Source organism: Hevea brasiliensis, chromosome 14 (assembly GCF_030052815.1).
Source record: "Hevea brasiliensis isolate MT/VB/25A 57/8 chromosome 14, ASM3005281v1, whole genome shotgun sequence".
NCBI classification, from domain to species: domain Eukaryota; kingdom Viridiplantae; phylum Streptophyta; class Magnoliopsida; order Malpighiales; family Euphorbiaceae; genus Hevea; species Hevea brasiliensis.
Window position 1 is genome coordinate 44,572,126 of NC_079506.1, and position 16,550 is coordinate 44,588,675.

The window sequence follows — 16,550 nt, forward strand, 5'->3', positions numbered from 1 at the left end:
ACCCATATATTTGAGCTAGCTAGCCTTGTGATTTCTCATAAGCCTCTGGCTATTGAGATGAATATTATTTCGAATGGCATGATATAACTGTGTATTTTTATGAAATTCATTTTGAGACTTTCCTAAATGAGATTGTTTGGACTTAAAATTTATAAATCATGTTTTGTATCTGCTTTTCATGTTCAGTACTATATTTAAATAAATGTGATTTGGAATTATGCATAAATGTTATTTTAGTATGTTGTGCACCACTAAGTCATAGTACTCAGCGATGGCTGTTATTGCTATCGCAAATATAGAGACTAAAGGAGCAGTAAAGTGAGTTACTGAGGATCTTAGAGCCGCATCCCTGATGTTTATCAGGTATATTTTACACCCTGATTGTAATATATATTTTGGTGTATGTAAATGTATGTACATTTATAAACTGGTCTTGAGTAGTTGTATTGAGTTTGTAATAATATTAGTTTGGATTTTCTCATGTATATTTTGAATGAGGAATGTAATTTGATTTTACTTTAATGAAAAATGAATGGAATTATTGAGTATTATTTTAGATTACAATTGAATTGAAATATTGATTTGAATTTTGGAGGTTGGGAAAAAAATTATGTTAATTGTGTTGTAGTAGTGATGGATTTTGATAGAAAGAATTATAGGAAGTGCTTTTACAGGTTTTTGAAGAACTGTTTTCTTAAAATACAGACGGCACTCTGCCAAAATTTTTCTAAAAAAATTTACGTAAAAATAAAATGGATAAAAATTTGAACTAGTTTTTAAACTTCTATTAAATGTAAGAAAATGCTCACCGCTTCCAAAAAGTAGAAAAATGGTTTTTAAAATCCCTTGTAGGGTACTTAATGAGTTATCGATAGGTGAAGTTTGGTAGTTTATTAGGTATTCTACGAGATCATGTTATGCCTTACAGAGGGGTAAGGTGTGACATCACACACCTACACAAATTAACCACTAAGTTAATTATGATTTATTTAATTAATTAAAGAGTTTAATTAATTAGTTAAATAGATTCGATTTGCAATAAGATTGCAAAGTCCCTAGCATGACTTAAAACTAAATCTTGAATATTGGATGTATGATGAAAGTTGAATTTATATTTAAAGAGTTTAAATATGAATTCAATTGTAAGATTAATTTATTTATTTATTTATTTGTGATATAAATTAATTTGAAGGAGAAATTACAATTTTGGGTTGAGAACTCAAAATTCAATACAAGGGCAAAATGGTAATTTCACATGTTGCCACGTGGCACCATGAGATGGTGACACGTGGCACCTATAGAAATGTGCCACTTGTCTTTCATATGATGGAAGATAACTTTTTGATGATTTAATCTTGGCTTTACACTTGTCACAATGTGATTAAAACAAGAAAAAGCAAGATTCAATCTTAAAGTGACATGTGGCAACCATTTAATGGTTTTTCTCTCTTGTATATAAATACAAGATAAGAAGAGGACCAAGTTAGTTGAACCTTCTTCTTCTTCTATCTTGGATGGCAATAAGAGGGCTTCTCTCTCCTTTTGTTTTTCTTCCATGGATTCACAAGGAAAAGCTTGTTTTCCTTTTGAATTAAAATCACTAGAAAGAGTTTCTAGCCTAAAACATCTATTAGAATATCACCTAAAGCAAATACCCTAAAAGTTAGTGTTTGGCAGGCTTCAAAGAGAGGACTTGGGCTGCCTAAGGTGATTTTAGTGGAAGCTTGTGGTGGACAAGCTAGAGGAGCAACAAGTGGTGCTCTAAGAGACTACCAAAGGGAGCAAGATGTTTGATTTTGCACCCCTTCAGGTTAGTTGTCTTTAAACCCTCTTTTAGTAAGGGTTTGCTAGGTTTAGTTGTTAAACCTCAATCTTTAATGGCAAATGAATCACAAATGCATGTTAAAAGAGTGTTTTGACATACTTTAGGGCATTAGAGAAAGGCTAGGATCATAATACACTTGTATGTATGCATGAAACCCTAGATAAAATTTTGAAATCCATCCTCTAAGGCCCTAACCATGCTTCCCAATGCCATCAGTAATTGGCTTGGTGGAATTACAAGAAGAAATGGAGTCCAACACATTGATGGAGATCAGTGGGAGTACAAGCTTCAAGAGTTAAAGATTGTTAAAGGAAGCAACAAATAGATGAATGATAACTTAGGATGCCCTTGAATTTAATCCTTGTGGCTTGGGTTGAATTCCCATAGAATAGTCCATGATCATGTCTTTTACATTACCACTGTATGTATGTATGTATACGATATGTATATTCATGATGTGTATAAGATATGCATGAAAATGGTTAATGTGCAAAGTGAGACCGAATAGTAATTAGGTTGGCCAAGGAAACTTCCAACAAAATGATTAAGTTGGTAATGGTGTAATTTTGGAAATTGCATCATGGCCCTTTACTAAGGCAATTATTTAAGAAGTTTTAAATTCTTACATTGTTGGCTATGGTTATATAGGAATGATATATTTGGTTCATCATCAAGAATAATTAAATAAACATAGGATTTTATCCCTATTTACTTAGGGTAATGGATTCCATTTTTGTAACACCCCTATGTTCGGTAGTACGTTCTACTGTTCCGGTAATCAGAGTTGTCCGGATAGCTAGGATGCCTAGAACTACACTTTAATATGAGTGAGGAGACATAAAATAATGAAATACAAGAAAAGAAAATACAAGAAAAACAAAGGAAAAATAATAGTAAAGAAATGCAACCAAGTTAAGCGAGCCGAGAACCCTAGCGATGGGTGACCGCACTGGGAAGTCACGGCGTGGACCGTTGACTCCCTGGACTGCGGGGAACCCTGGAAAATATTTTTAGGACTCAAATAAATATTTATTGAAGTATAAATATCATTAGAAATATCAAAGAAAAATTAAATAATTAGTACAAAGAAAAGTGAGAAATTGAAAAATGGACAAAACCCGGTGTTACCGAAAAATCGAGAATGCAACCTGAATAGGGGCATTGTGGTCATTTGACACCTCGAGTTGTCTTTTGACCTAAATGTCCATTAAAAATAAATAATATTACACTTGGAAAATATAATGAAAAATTAATTTATGGGTACCTAATGTAAATAGTAAAAATGGAGGGCAAATTGACTAATTATGACATTTAAATAAATAATATAATTGATTTTATGTGAGTGGACCACAAAGGACTATAAAATGCATTAAGTGGGTAGATTGCTCCACTAAAACTTCATCTTCAACATTTGAAGATCACCATTACCGTAGATGAAAAGCTCCCAAAACCTCCATTGCCGCATGTAATTCAAGCTTCATCCTCTCCTTCATTTCACCTCCAAACACCTAGGTTGCTTCATTAAAGTTTATCCCCACATCACAAGGAAGAGTTTGATAGCAATTTCAAGAAGTTTTGGTGAAGATTTGAGAAGTCTCATCCATAGGTAAGTTTGAGTTTTTGATTGTTGCTTTGTTAAAGTTTGTAAGGGTGTTATGGGTGTTTGATTTATGAAGAAAATTTTGAGGTTTGATGTTGAATGGGAATGTGTACTTTTGGCAGCCATGGAAACACCTTGAAGATAGTTTACTCTTGCTTGTAAATGGTGGACTAGAAGGTTGATTAACTATTTATGTGTATGGGTAATCATTTGGGTGATGTATATTTAGAATATGTAAATGTGAAATGAAATTTAAAGCTTGGAAATTAATGGAATGTAAATGTACCATTGTGGCAGTTTGTTAGCTCTTGAAGAATGCTGGAATTCATGCTTGGTTTATGGAATAATGATGTTAAAATGTGTTGGTTGTTATGGCAGTTTGAGTGCATGAATGATGGTGTGAAGTTTGACATGTAAATGAGCATGAATTGGTGATTGAATTGTTGTAAATTGAGTCAGACAAATTCTGCACTTGTTGGTGCACATTGAATGTAATTGTAAGCTGCCAAAATGACCTATAAAATGTTGTAAATTATGTTTAGGTTGTGGTACAACCAGAATTGGTTTAAATATTAAGTTTGGTGAGTGTTAAAAGTGATGCTTGATGTGTATGCAAGAATTGCAATAAGGCAGTTTGAGTTTTAGGCCTATAACTTTAATCGTGTGGCTCTAATTGGTATGAGACCAATTGGAGGTGAAACTAGGCACAAAATGTGCCAACTTTTATGAAGGAAGCTTGCCAAAATTCTGCTTGCAAGGTAGCTTGAAAATGACCAATTACGGATTAAGTGCAAGTAAGGCCTGAAAATTGACCATTTGGGCAGCAGTTAGTGTTTAGGCCATAACTCACTCAAAACAACTCCAATTGACCTGAAATTTTAACCATGAATAGTTAAGACCCATATCTACAAGTCTTATGAAGACACAAAAGCCCAGAAATGACCATAAGAAAGTCAAACAGCTTGCACATGTTCGGGTCCAAAAACTGGCCGAACCAAAATTGACCTAAAATGACCTAAAGTGACCAATTTTGATGCATTTTGACCAGAAATAGTAAAATGACCATAACTTGGTCTACATAACTCAGAATGACCTGAAATTTTGCCCCGCGTTCCATAAGACATAGATCTACAAGTTTGTAGTTTTGACCGAGACCCGAAAACCGAGGAAACTAGGTAGTCCGGCTAGGTCAAACTAGTATCCCGGAATCCAGCAAATTGCAAAAAAATGCAGTATACACAGAAATGAACTTGGTAACATGTACCAACCCTAAAAGACTATTGAATGTGACATGTTAGTAACATTAAAACCTAATTTACCTAGAACGCATCGAGGGTCAACATATTAGGTTGACTAAGGAAATAATAGAATTCGATAAATTAATTATTGAACCCTATTCTTAGAGACAATTTAAATGAGTACTGAAACACTTCAAATTGTGTTTCTCAGTTAGCAAAGACTCAGGGAAGGGAAAGGAAACACTGAGTCAGAGCCAAGAGACAGTTATCAGAGGTTTGTGCACAACTAGTTTTTAACTGACTTTGTTTTGAATATTTCATATGATTAAATGACATATTTTTCTTATGTATGATGTTTAACAAGCATTGGATTTAATTCAATGATTATTGAAATTGTTATTATATGTATGAATTTAGCTTTGTGAAATGGTATTTCCACAAGTATTAAGCATTGTTATGGATTGAATAAATTATATTTTGGAAAATTGTGATAGAACATGTTTTGAATTGTGATGGTAATTTTCATGGAAAAATGCAAATTTATAATTTGAATTGTGATGAGCATAAAAATTATTGGATATTGGAATTGAATTTGAATCGAATTATATTGTGATTTATGCTCACTAAAAGGATTGTGATATTGTTTTGTATCTCACTATAGATGCTTGACTAGGTTATTACCCGTCTCTCTCATTTGTTGAGAAGACAATGGAGTTAGTTGTGTTTTGATTACCATGGTACGTGCACATGCTTAGATTTTCCTCTGATTTGAGGTTAGATCTAAGTTTTTTATCGTTATGGCCCTTGCGGAAGATTCATTATTGTGATGGTACTGTGCACGATGATTCGACCTCCCCGACCATAGGGAGTTAGAATCACCCCGAAGATGGCCCTTTCGGATTAGTCTTGCATAGTTAGTGAGATAAAGAATGGCTTTTGAGATAAAGAATGATTTTTGAGATACAGCATGGTTTTTGAGATACAGCATGGTTTTTGAGACACAGAATGCTTTTGAACAGTAAAGAATTATGATTTCAGTTATGATTTATGTATAATTGATTTTGTTGGAACTACCTTAAATGGTTTGTCATGATTTGATAAATTGAATTTCGTGATCAAAGTCATTTTATACAAATGATTTACATTAATGGCAATGAATATTTTGAGTTTTGGAATTTGATGAGTATTCAGATTTCCAAATTATTTACTGTAAATTTTGTCAATGTATATTGTATTATGTTTTAAATTATAGTTGTGCACCACTGAGTTCACCACTCAGCGATAGCTTTGTATGCTGTCGCAAGTAAAAAGAGCATAGAGCAGTGAATAAGTTTCTTTGAAGACATATTCAGATTAGCTCCAGGTATATCATAGGTATACCCATGTACATAGGTTTTGATGTATGCATGTAATAATATGTATGTAAATTATTTAAGCAGTTGTATAAAAACTCTTGTAAAATATTTTGGTATGTAATTAAATGTAAATTATTGTAAATATAAAGTTGAGATTTCATTTACTTGAATAGTTTTGTATTATAAATTTTGAGTCTTGTAATCAATGAAATGTTTTTTTATGATGAGAGTAGTTTGAAAATGAATTGATTGTTTATTGAGAATTGAATTGTGAATTGAAATGAAGTTATTGAAGTTGTATTTGAGAAAACATATTGGGAGCATTTTCTTTTGCAGGATTGAAGAACTGTTTTCTCAAAATACAGCCGGCACTTTGCCGAAATTCTGAAAAAAAAAAAATTATAACACCAGATTTTAACCGATGATTTAAATTTCACGAAAATTTTTTTAAAATCCCTTGTAGTATATCTAATGAGTTATCGGTAGGCGAAGTACGGTAATTCATTAGGTGTACTACGGAATCATGTTGCATCTTACAGGGGAGTAGGGTGTGACATGTTTTGTGGTATCAGAGCAATGGTTTTAAAGTGAATTTTGAACTGTGAATTTGAAATCTTTTTTTCGGTAACTACAACTGCTCAAATGTTTGATACATATAGTACATTTACATCATAAATATGAACTAATGGAGAGGAATCTCCTTATGTTGGTTGTACAGGAATAGAAAATCTTGTGAAAAGATATTGAAGAGAAGAATGAGACAATAGAACAGTCTGTGATGGTAGAAGAACAAGTTGAGGCCCCAGCTCCACAAAATGTCGAAGGCCTGACTGTACCAGTTTTACCGGTACAAATTATTGCACAAATGGCCCAGCAAATGGCCACTTTCTTTCAACAAATGGCTGATAATCTGTCAGCCCAAGCCCAAGTACAGACCCAACCCCCACAAGGGCAACATGAAATAGAGAAGAGGGAGAAACCTATGGGTCAGAGCTCAAGCAGTAATTTGAGAAAGAGAAAAGAAATTGAGGGGCCCCGAGCTCAGGGATATAACAGAGGTGGATAATCAAGGCAGAGACCACCAAGGTCCAGTCGTCGAGCAACTAGAAGTTCCTACCCTTCTCGTCAATGTGAAGCTTGTGGAAGATATCATGGTGGGATATGCTATAAGGCTATTGGAGCCTGTTATAACTGTGGAGGCACAGGACACTTTGCCAAGGACTGCACCAGTAGTCGCAGAGTTGGACCACCTCTTACTACTGCAAAAGGATCAGTTCAGAGCCCTGTCACTAGAAGTTCACAACCATCTAGCAGAGGTAGAGGCAGGGGTAGAGGTAGCCTAGCAGGCAGCCAAGGCACAGTGAAACATTCAGAGCAAGATAGTGCTCCAGCCAGAATCTATGCAATAAGACAGAGGGAAGAGGCCGAGACATTTGATGTTGTGGCTGGTACCTTCTCAACTTTTAATTAAGATGTGTTTGTGTTATTTGATCCGGGTTCTACCCATTCTTATATGAGTGCTAGCATCATTGATTGTATTGTTGTTCTATGTACAAAAATGGACTTTGAGGTGCTAGTAACAAGTCCGCTAGGATAGGAGGTCAGGGTTAATAAAATGTATAAGGATTGTGATAATAAGTGAAATTAGTTTTGGAAGAGTTTATCGGCGAAAATTATTTTCTAACACACTATAAATTATAAAGCTAAATGGCAAGCCTACTTAATGTAAGGCAAGAGGACGTAAAAGTAAGATGCGGTAATAGAATTGTTCTAGATGAAGGCAGAGATATTACAGTTGTTAATTGTTAATGGATATTGTAATCAGAATAAGTTTCAGGTATCGGTGAATTCGAAAAGAATAAAAGATAGGAAAGTTTGATCTATTGGGATGTATCGTAGTAACTATGCAATGTTCTTGATGTTTATACTGTAAGCTGCAGATTACAGTACTGACTTGAGATTATTGTGTAGAGCTACGTACTACCCGATAGTATACCTAGATAAGAATAGTTACCAACGGCATCTGTTTTGGTATAGTTATGCGGGAATGAATTTAATTGTTAGAAATAAGTTTGAAAATCCTACTTAGGGATCTAAAACTCAAAGGTTAGAGTATCGAAAGGTTATAGTTCAGTACAAAAGGAAGTAAGTTATAGAATATTGACAGATAAACAGAGTTATGAAAAAAAAAATATATTTCGAACAATTGGTTCAAATATAACAAGGAAATGTTATGAATGTGAGGAAGACTATGGACTAGAATGGTCAGAGGACCAATGACTAGATAAATGATTCTAACATGATCTCAAGGGTCATTCAAGAAGGAACATGAATCGAAATATTAGACAAGAAAATGGTAAGAGAAGATTGGTGATATACAAAAAAATTAAACGTTGAATTAGATTGTTAAAAGTCTTATACAAATTTGAGGAAAAGAAGATTATACGATCGTATAAAAAGGAAAAAAATAAATGTATGACTATTGTAAGATGGCTATTGGGTAAAATTTCGTGGACGAAACTTATTTTAAAGGGGGGAGAATTGTCACACCCCTATGTTCGGTAGTGCGTTCTACTGTTCCAGTGATCAGAGTTGTCCGAACAGCTAGGATGCCTAGAACTACACTTCGATATGAGTTAGGAGACATAAAATAATGAAATACAAGAAAAATAAAGGAGAAATAATAGTAAAGAAATGCAACCAAGTTAAGCGAGCCGAGAACCCTAGCGATGGGTGACCGCACTGGGAAGTCACGGCGTGGACCGTTGACTAGCCCTGGACTGCGAGGAACCCTGGAAAATATTTTTAGGACTCAAATAAATATTTATTGAAGTATAAATATCATTAGAAATATCAAAGAAAAATTAAATAATTAGTACAAAGAAAAGTGAGAAATTGAAAAATGGACAAAACCCGGTGTTACCGAAAAAATGAGAATGCAACCCGAACAGGGGCATTTGTGGTCATTTGACACTCCGAGTTGTCTTTTGACCTAAATGTCCATTAAAAATAAATAATATTACACTTGGAAAATATAATGAAAAATTAATTTAGGGGTACCTAATGTAAATAGTAAAAATGGAGGGCAAATTGACTAATTATGACATTTAAACATATAATATAATTGATTTTATGTGAGTGGACAACTAAGGACTATAAAATGCATTAAGTGGGCAGATTGCTCCACTAAAACTTCATCTTCAACATTTGAAGATCACCATTGCCGTAGATGAAAAGCTCCCAAAGCCTCCATTGCCGCATGTAATTCAAGCTTCATCCTCTCCTTCATTTCACCTCCAAACACCTAGGTTGCTTCATTAAAGTTTATCCCCACATCACAAGGAAGAGTTTGATAGCAATTTCAAGAAGTTTTGGTGAAGATTTGAGAAGTCTCATCCATAGGTAAGTTTGAGTTTTTGATTGTTGCTTTGTTAAAGTTTGTAAGGGTGTTATGGGTGTTTGATTTATGAAGAAAATTTTGAGGTTTGATGTTGAATGGGAATGTGTACTTTTGACAGCCATGGAAACACCTTGAAGATAGTTTACTCTTGCTTGTAAATGGTGGATTAGAAGGATGATTAATTATTTATGTGTATGGGTAATCATTTGGGTGATGTATATTTAGAATATGTAAATGTGAAATGAAATTTAAAGCTTGGAAATTAATGGAATGTAAATGTACCATTGTGGCAGTTTGTTAGCTCTTGAAGAATGTTGGAATTCATGCTTGGTTTATGGAATAATGATGTTAAAATGTGTTGGTTGTTATGGCAGTTTGAGTGCATGAATGATGGTGTGAAGTTTGACATGTAAATGAGCATGAATTGGTGATTGAATTGTTGTAAATTGAGTTGGACAAATTTTGCACTTGTTGGTGCACATTGAATGTAATTGTAAGCTGCCAAAATGACCTATAAAATGTTGTAAATTATGTTTAGGTTGTGGTACAACCAGAATTGGTTTAAATGTTAAGTTTGGTGAGTGTTAAAAGTGATGCTTGATGTGTATGCAAGAATTGCAATAAGGCAGTTTGAGTTTTAGGCCTATAACTTTAATTGTGGGGCTCCAATTGGTATGAGACCAATTGGAGGTGAAACTAGGCACAAAATGTGCCAACATTCATGAAGGAAGCTTGCCAAAATTCTGCTTGCAAGGTAGCTTGAAAAATGACCAAATCCAGATTAAGTGCAAGTAAGGCCTAAAAATTGACAATTTGGGCAGCAGTTAGTGTTTAGGCCATAACTCACTCAAAACAGGTCCAATTGACCTGAAATTTTAACCATGAATAGTTAAGACCCATATCTACAAGTCTTATGAAGACACAAAAGCCCAGAAATGACCATAAGAAAGTCAAACAGCTTGCACAAGGTCGGGTCCAAAAACTGGCCGAACCAAAATTGACCTAAAATGACCTAAAGTGACCAATTTTGATGCATTTTGACCAGAAATAGTAAAATGACCATAACTTGGTCTACATAACTCAGAATGACCTGAAATTTTGCCCCGCGTTCCATAAGACATAGATCTACAAGTTTGTAGTTTTGACCGAGACCCGAAAATCTAGGAAACTAGATAGTCCGGCTAGGTCAAACTAGTATCTCGGAATACAGCAAACTGCAAAAAAATGCAGTATACACAGAAATGAACTTGGTAACATGTACCAACCCTAAAAGACTATTGAATGTGACATGTTAGTAACATTAAAACCTAATTTACCTAGAACGCATCAAGGGTCAACATATTAGGTTGACTAAGGAAATAATAGAATTCGATAAATTAATTATTGAACCCTATTCTTAAAGACAGTTTAAATGAGTGCTGAAACACTTCAAATTGTGTTTCTCAGTTAGCAAAGACTCAGGGAAGGGGAAGGAAACATTGAGTCAGAGCCAAGAGACAGTTATCAGAGGTTTGTGCACAACTAGTATCTAACTGACTTTGTTTTGAATATTTCATATGATTAAATGACATATTTTTCTTATGTATGATGTTTAACAAGCATTGGATTTAATTCAATGATTATTGAAATTGTTATTGTATGTATGAATTTAGCTTTGTGAAATGGTATTTCCACAAGTATTAAGCATTGTTATGGATTGAATAAATTATGTTTTGGAAAATTGTGATAGAACATGTTTTGAATTGTGATGGTAATTTTCATGGAAAAATGCAAATTTATAATTTGAATTGTGATGAGCATAAAAATTATTGGATATTGGAATTAAATTTGAATCGAATTATATTTTGATTTATGCTCACTAAAAGGATTGTGATATTGTTTTGTATCTCACTATAGATGCTTGACTAGGTTATTACCCGTCTCTCTCATTTGTTGAGAAGACAATGGAGTTAGTTGTGTTTTGATTACCATGGTACGTGCACAGGCTTAGATTTTCCTCTGATTTGAGGTTAGATCTAAGTTTTTTATCGTTATGGCCCTTGCGGAAGATTCATTATTGTGATGGTACTGTGCACGATGATTCGACCTCCCCGACCATAGGGAGTTAGAATCCGATTCGACCTCCCCGACCATAGGGAGTTAGAATCACCTTGAAGATGGCCCTTTCGGATTAGTCTTGCATAGTTAGTGAGATAAAGAATGGCTTTTGAGATAAAGAATGATTTTTGAGATACAACATGGTTTTTGAGATACAGCATGGTTTTTGAGACACAGAGTGTTTTTGAACAGTAAAGAATTATGATTTCAGTTATGATTTATGTATAATTGATTTTGTTGGAACTACCTTAAATGGTTTGTCATGACTTGATAAATTGAATTTCGTGATCAAAGTCATTTTATACAAATGATTTACATTAATGGCAATGAATATTTTGAGTTTTGGAATTTGATGAGTATTCAGATTTCCAAATTATTTACTGTAAATTTTGTCAATGTATATTGTATTATGTTTTAAATTATAGTTGTGCACTACTAAGTTCACCACTCAGCGATAGCTTTGTATGCTGTCGCAAGTAAAAAGAGCATAGAGCAGTGAATAAGTTTCTTTGAAGACATATTCAGATCAGCTCCAGGTATATCATAGGTATACCCATGTACATAGGTTTTGATGTATGCATGTAATAATATGTATGTAAATTATTTAAGCAGTTGTATAAAAACTCTTGTAAAATATTTTGGTATGTAATTAAATGTAAATTATTGTAAATATAAAGTTGAGATTTCATTTACTTGAATAGTTTTGTATTATAAATTTTGAGTCTTATAATCAATGAAATATTTCTTTATGATGAGAGTAGTTTGAAAATGAATTGATTGTTTATTGAGAATTGAATTGTGAATTGAAATAAAGTTATTGAAGTTGTATTTGAGAAAACATATTGGGAGCATTTTCTTTTGCAGGATTGAAGAACTGTTTTCTCAAAATACAGCCGGCACTTTGCCGAAATTCTGAAAGAAAAAAAAAATTTATAACACCAGATTTTAATCGATGATTTAAATTTCACGAAAATTGTTTTAAAATCCCTTGTAGTATATCTAATGAGTTATCGGTAGCCGAAGTACGGTAATTCATTAGGTGTACTACGGGATGATGTTGCATCTTACAGGGGAGTAGGGTGTGACAATTTTGATCAACACCTATCTCCATATATAACTAGTAGGAGTCAACACATGTCCATATACCCATACACAGTACGAGTATGAAAGCAGTATCAAACTCAAACCTCCTATATATAAGATAATTGTGTTATCTCAGGTCTAAAGATTATATGCAATGATATGACATATGACAATGCATTGACAAGAGTAAACTCCATGTGCTTGTCATAAACGTCACTGGTTCGGCCTACTTATCGTGTATAAGTGCCTAACATGTTTGTTATGTGGCATGAGACTCACCACTCCAACTTGTTTATTTCTCATATTAATACTTTGGGAACAAACATGATTACAATCTTTTTGAATAAGTCATGTCCTTTGTGAAGTATCCTTGATTATGAACCAATTTATGATACTTTGTGCTAGAAATACTGTCACTCATATTCTTAACAACTTAAGAATAGAATTTCCAACAAAATATCAATGGACCTTTTCAATTACACATAAATGGATTATGTAAACAGAAAAGTGAAATTACCTTTTATTAATAAAAATATGTACAAGATACATACATAATAATATGCTCTAGGGCATACTACTACCAATCTCCCACTAGCACTAGAGCCATTCATTACAATATCTTAGAGCCATCTTCTCAAGATGTCGGTTTAACTGAGCTTGTGACACAGGCTTTGTGAATGGATCAGCTAGATTTTTGGCTGTTGCTATTTTCTGCATGGCTACATCGCTTTACCCAACTATCTCTCTCATAATATGATAACGCCTTTCTATGTGTTTGGATTTCTAGTGAGACCGGGGTTACTTAGCTTGTATGACTGCTCCATTATTGTTACAGTAGAGAGGAACCGCTGGCTCAATAGAAGGAACTACTGTAAGTTCTATCACGAACTTCTTTATCCAAACAGCCTCTTTTGCAGCATATGATGCAGCAATGTACTCGGCCTCTATAGTGGAATCAGCAATCGTACTCTATTTAGAACTCTTCTAACTAACTGCACCTCCATTACAAATGAACACAAAACTAGAGGTAGACTTTCTTTCATCGATATCTTATTGAAAATTAGAATCAGTATAACCATCCAATTGTATGTCGCCACCTCTATAAATTAAGAATAAATCCTTAGTTCTTCTCAAGTACTTAAGGATATTCTTGACAGCTATTTAGTGTTCTAAAACTGGATTGGATTGAAACCTGCTAGTCAAACTAACAGCATACACGATATCCGACCTAGTACACAACATTGCATACATCAAACTTCCAATACCTGAGGCATATGGAATCCTGGCCATTTTGTCTCTTTCTTCAGGTGTCTTTAGAGACATCTCTTTAGAAAGATGGATACCATGTCTTACTAGTAACAATCCTCTCTTGGAATCAAGCATATTAAACCTTTTAAACACCTTTTCCAAGTATAGACTTTGGAATAAACCAATTATTCTTTTCTCTCTATCTCTATAGATGCGAATTCCAAGAATATAGGTTGCTTCCCCTAAGTCTTTCATGGAGAATGTATTTGACAACCATACCTTAACAGTTGTCAACATACCTATGTCATTGCCTATCAACAAAATGTCATCTACATATAAGATAAGGAAAGTTACAACACTCTCACTAACCTTCTTATATACATATGGCTCATCCACTTTTTTGATAAAACCAAATGATTTAATGGCTTCATCAAAATAGATTATCCAATTCCTCAAAGCTTGTTTCAACCCATAAATGGATCATTTTAGCTTGCACACCTTAGAACTATCTTGGGATTCAAAACCCCTAAGTTGTTCCATGAAAATGTTTTCATCAATGTTTCCATTGAGAAAAGCTGTTTTGACATCCATCTACCAAATTTCATAATCATAGTATGCAGCTATTGCTAATAAAATCCTAATTGATTTAAGCATGGCAACAGGCGTGAAAGTCTCCTCATAGTCGATTCCTTGCCTTTGGAGAAATCCTTTCGCAACTAGCCTTGCCTTATAGGTCTCTACCTTTCCATCAGAACCAATTTTCTTCTTGAAAACCCATTTATTTCCTATAGGTACAATACCTTCAGGTAGGTCAACAAAATCCCAAACTTAGTTCTTATACATGGAATCGATTTCGGATTTCATAGCTTCAATCCATTTAGAAGAGTCTATATCTGATATAGCTTCTTCATAGGTAAAAGGATCATCTCTATGATCTATTTCTTCATGAGCAAACAACTCTTGTTCTTCTATATGAACAAATCCATATCTCTCTAGTGGATGAGATATCCTGGTTGATCTGCGAGAAATTATTATAGATGTTTCATTAATAGGTATAGGTTGATTAGATGGATCTATATCCATCTGATTTGTTAGTTAGTCAAAATTCTCTAATTCTAACTCTATTTGCCTTCCTTTTCCACCTTCTTGAATAAACTATTATTCAAGAAATATGGGATCTCTACTTACTACAAACTTTTGTGATGTAAGCAAATAAAAATAATATCTAAAATTTTCTTTTGGATATCTAACAAGTTGACCCCTTTCTGATTTGGTTTCCAATTTATCAGTCTTCAGCTTTTTAATGTAAGCTGGACAACCCCAATTCTTAACATGTTTAAGACTTAGTTTCTTCCACGCCATATCTCATAAGGTGTGGAAGAGACCGAATTTGATAAAATCCTATTCAGAATATGCAAAGCTGATTCTAATACAAATCCCCATAAAGAGATTGGCATGTCAGTATAGCTCATCTTACTACATACTATATCTAATAGGGTACAATTTCTCCTTTCAGATACACCATTTAATTGTGGCATTCCTGGAGGAGTCAACTGGGAGATAATACCATGCTCTTTCAAGTATTCATCAAATTTAGTACTTAAGTATTCACCTCCACGATTTGATCGAAGAGTTTTAATACTTTTTCTTATTTAATTTTCTACTTCAGATTTAAATTCTTTGAAGTTTTCAAAGGATACATGTTTGTATTTCATCAAATACAAATACCCAGACCTTGATTTATCATCAGTAAAGGTAATAAAGTAATGAAAACTGCCTCTAGCCATTTCCTTAAATGGACACATACATCACAATGTATTAGTTCTAAAATATTTTCAGCTCTTAACCCTTGTCTAATAAAAGGTGATCTAGTCATTTTGTCTTGAAGGGAGGATTGACAAGTTGGAGTAGGTTCAGAACCCAATTTTCCCTTTTTTCTTCTTCTTGCCGTGAACCAATTCTCTCCCTTCTCTCTCATTTTTTTTCTTTTCCTTCCCTCCATTAAAGCTCACTTTGAGCTTTTGTAAATTACCAAATAAATCCCTTAGAAAACTTGTAGAAATCCTCAAATTGAACTTCAAGAAAAAGATTTGAAAGAGAAAATTTGAAGAAAATTGAAGAAACAAGAAATTAGGAAAGCCTCATATAAGGTTAGTGAAGTTATTTCCAAATTTCTCTTTATATTCATGTTTAAGCATAAGAATTAAGTTAGAAATTGCTAAAAATGAAACAAAAATAACATTTATAGAATTCCATGGAATTTCAGTCAACTTGAGATGTGGTAGGAATTGATTGAGTTTGATTGAATTAAAGGTGAACATGAGCTTGAATGAGTTGTTTGATCATGTTTATATGCTTTGATTTAGTGAGATGTAATAATTAGTTAATTAGGGTTCTTGGCACTTAGGATTTAGGAGGAAAATTGTAGAAAATGTTCAATTGATGCAAATGACCTTACTTGAGATGAGAAATGGGCAATTGTGACCATTTGTGGTGTGTGTGAATTGCTAGAACCGAGTTACAATTCGAATTGGTTAGGGTCAGTATGCTGACAGCTTGACCTAGGTCCCTTTCAGGGACCAAATTTGAAAATTTACTAACCCAATTGGTGTGAGGTCAATTGAGAATGAAACTAGACACAAAATGGACCACTTTTCATTTAGGAATCATGCCAATAAAATGACCATAACTTAGTGAACAATTA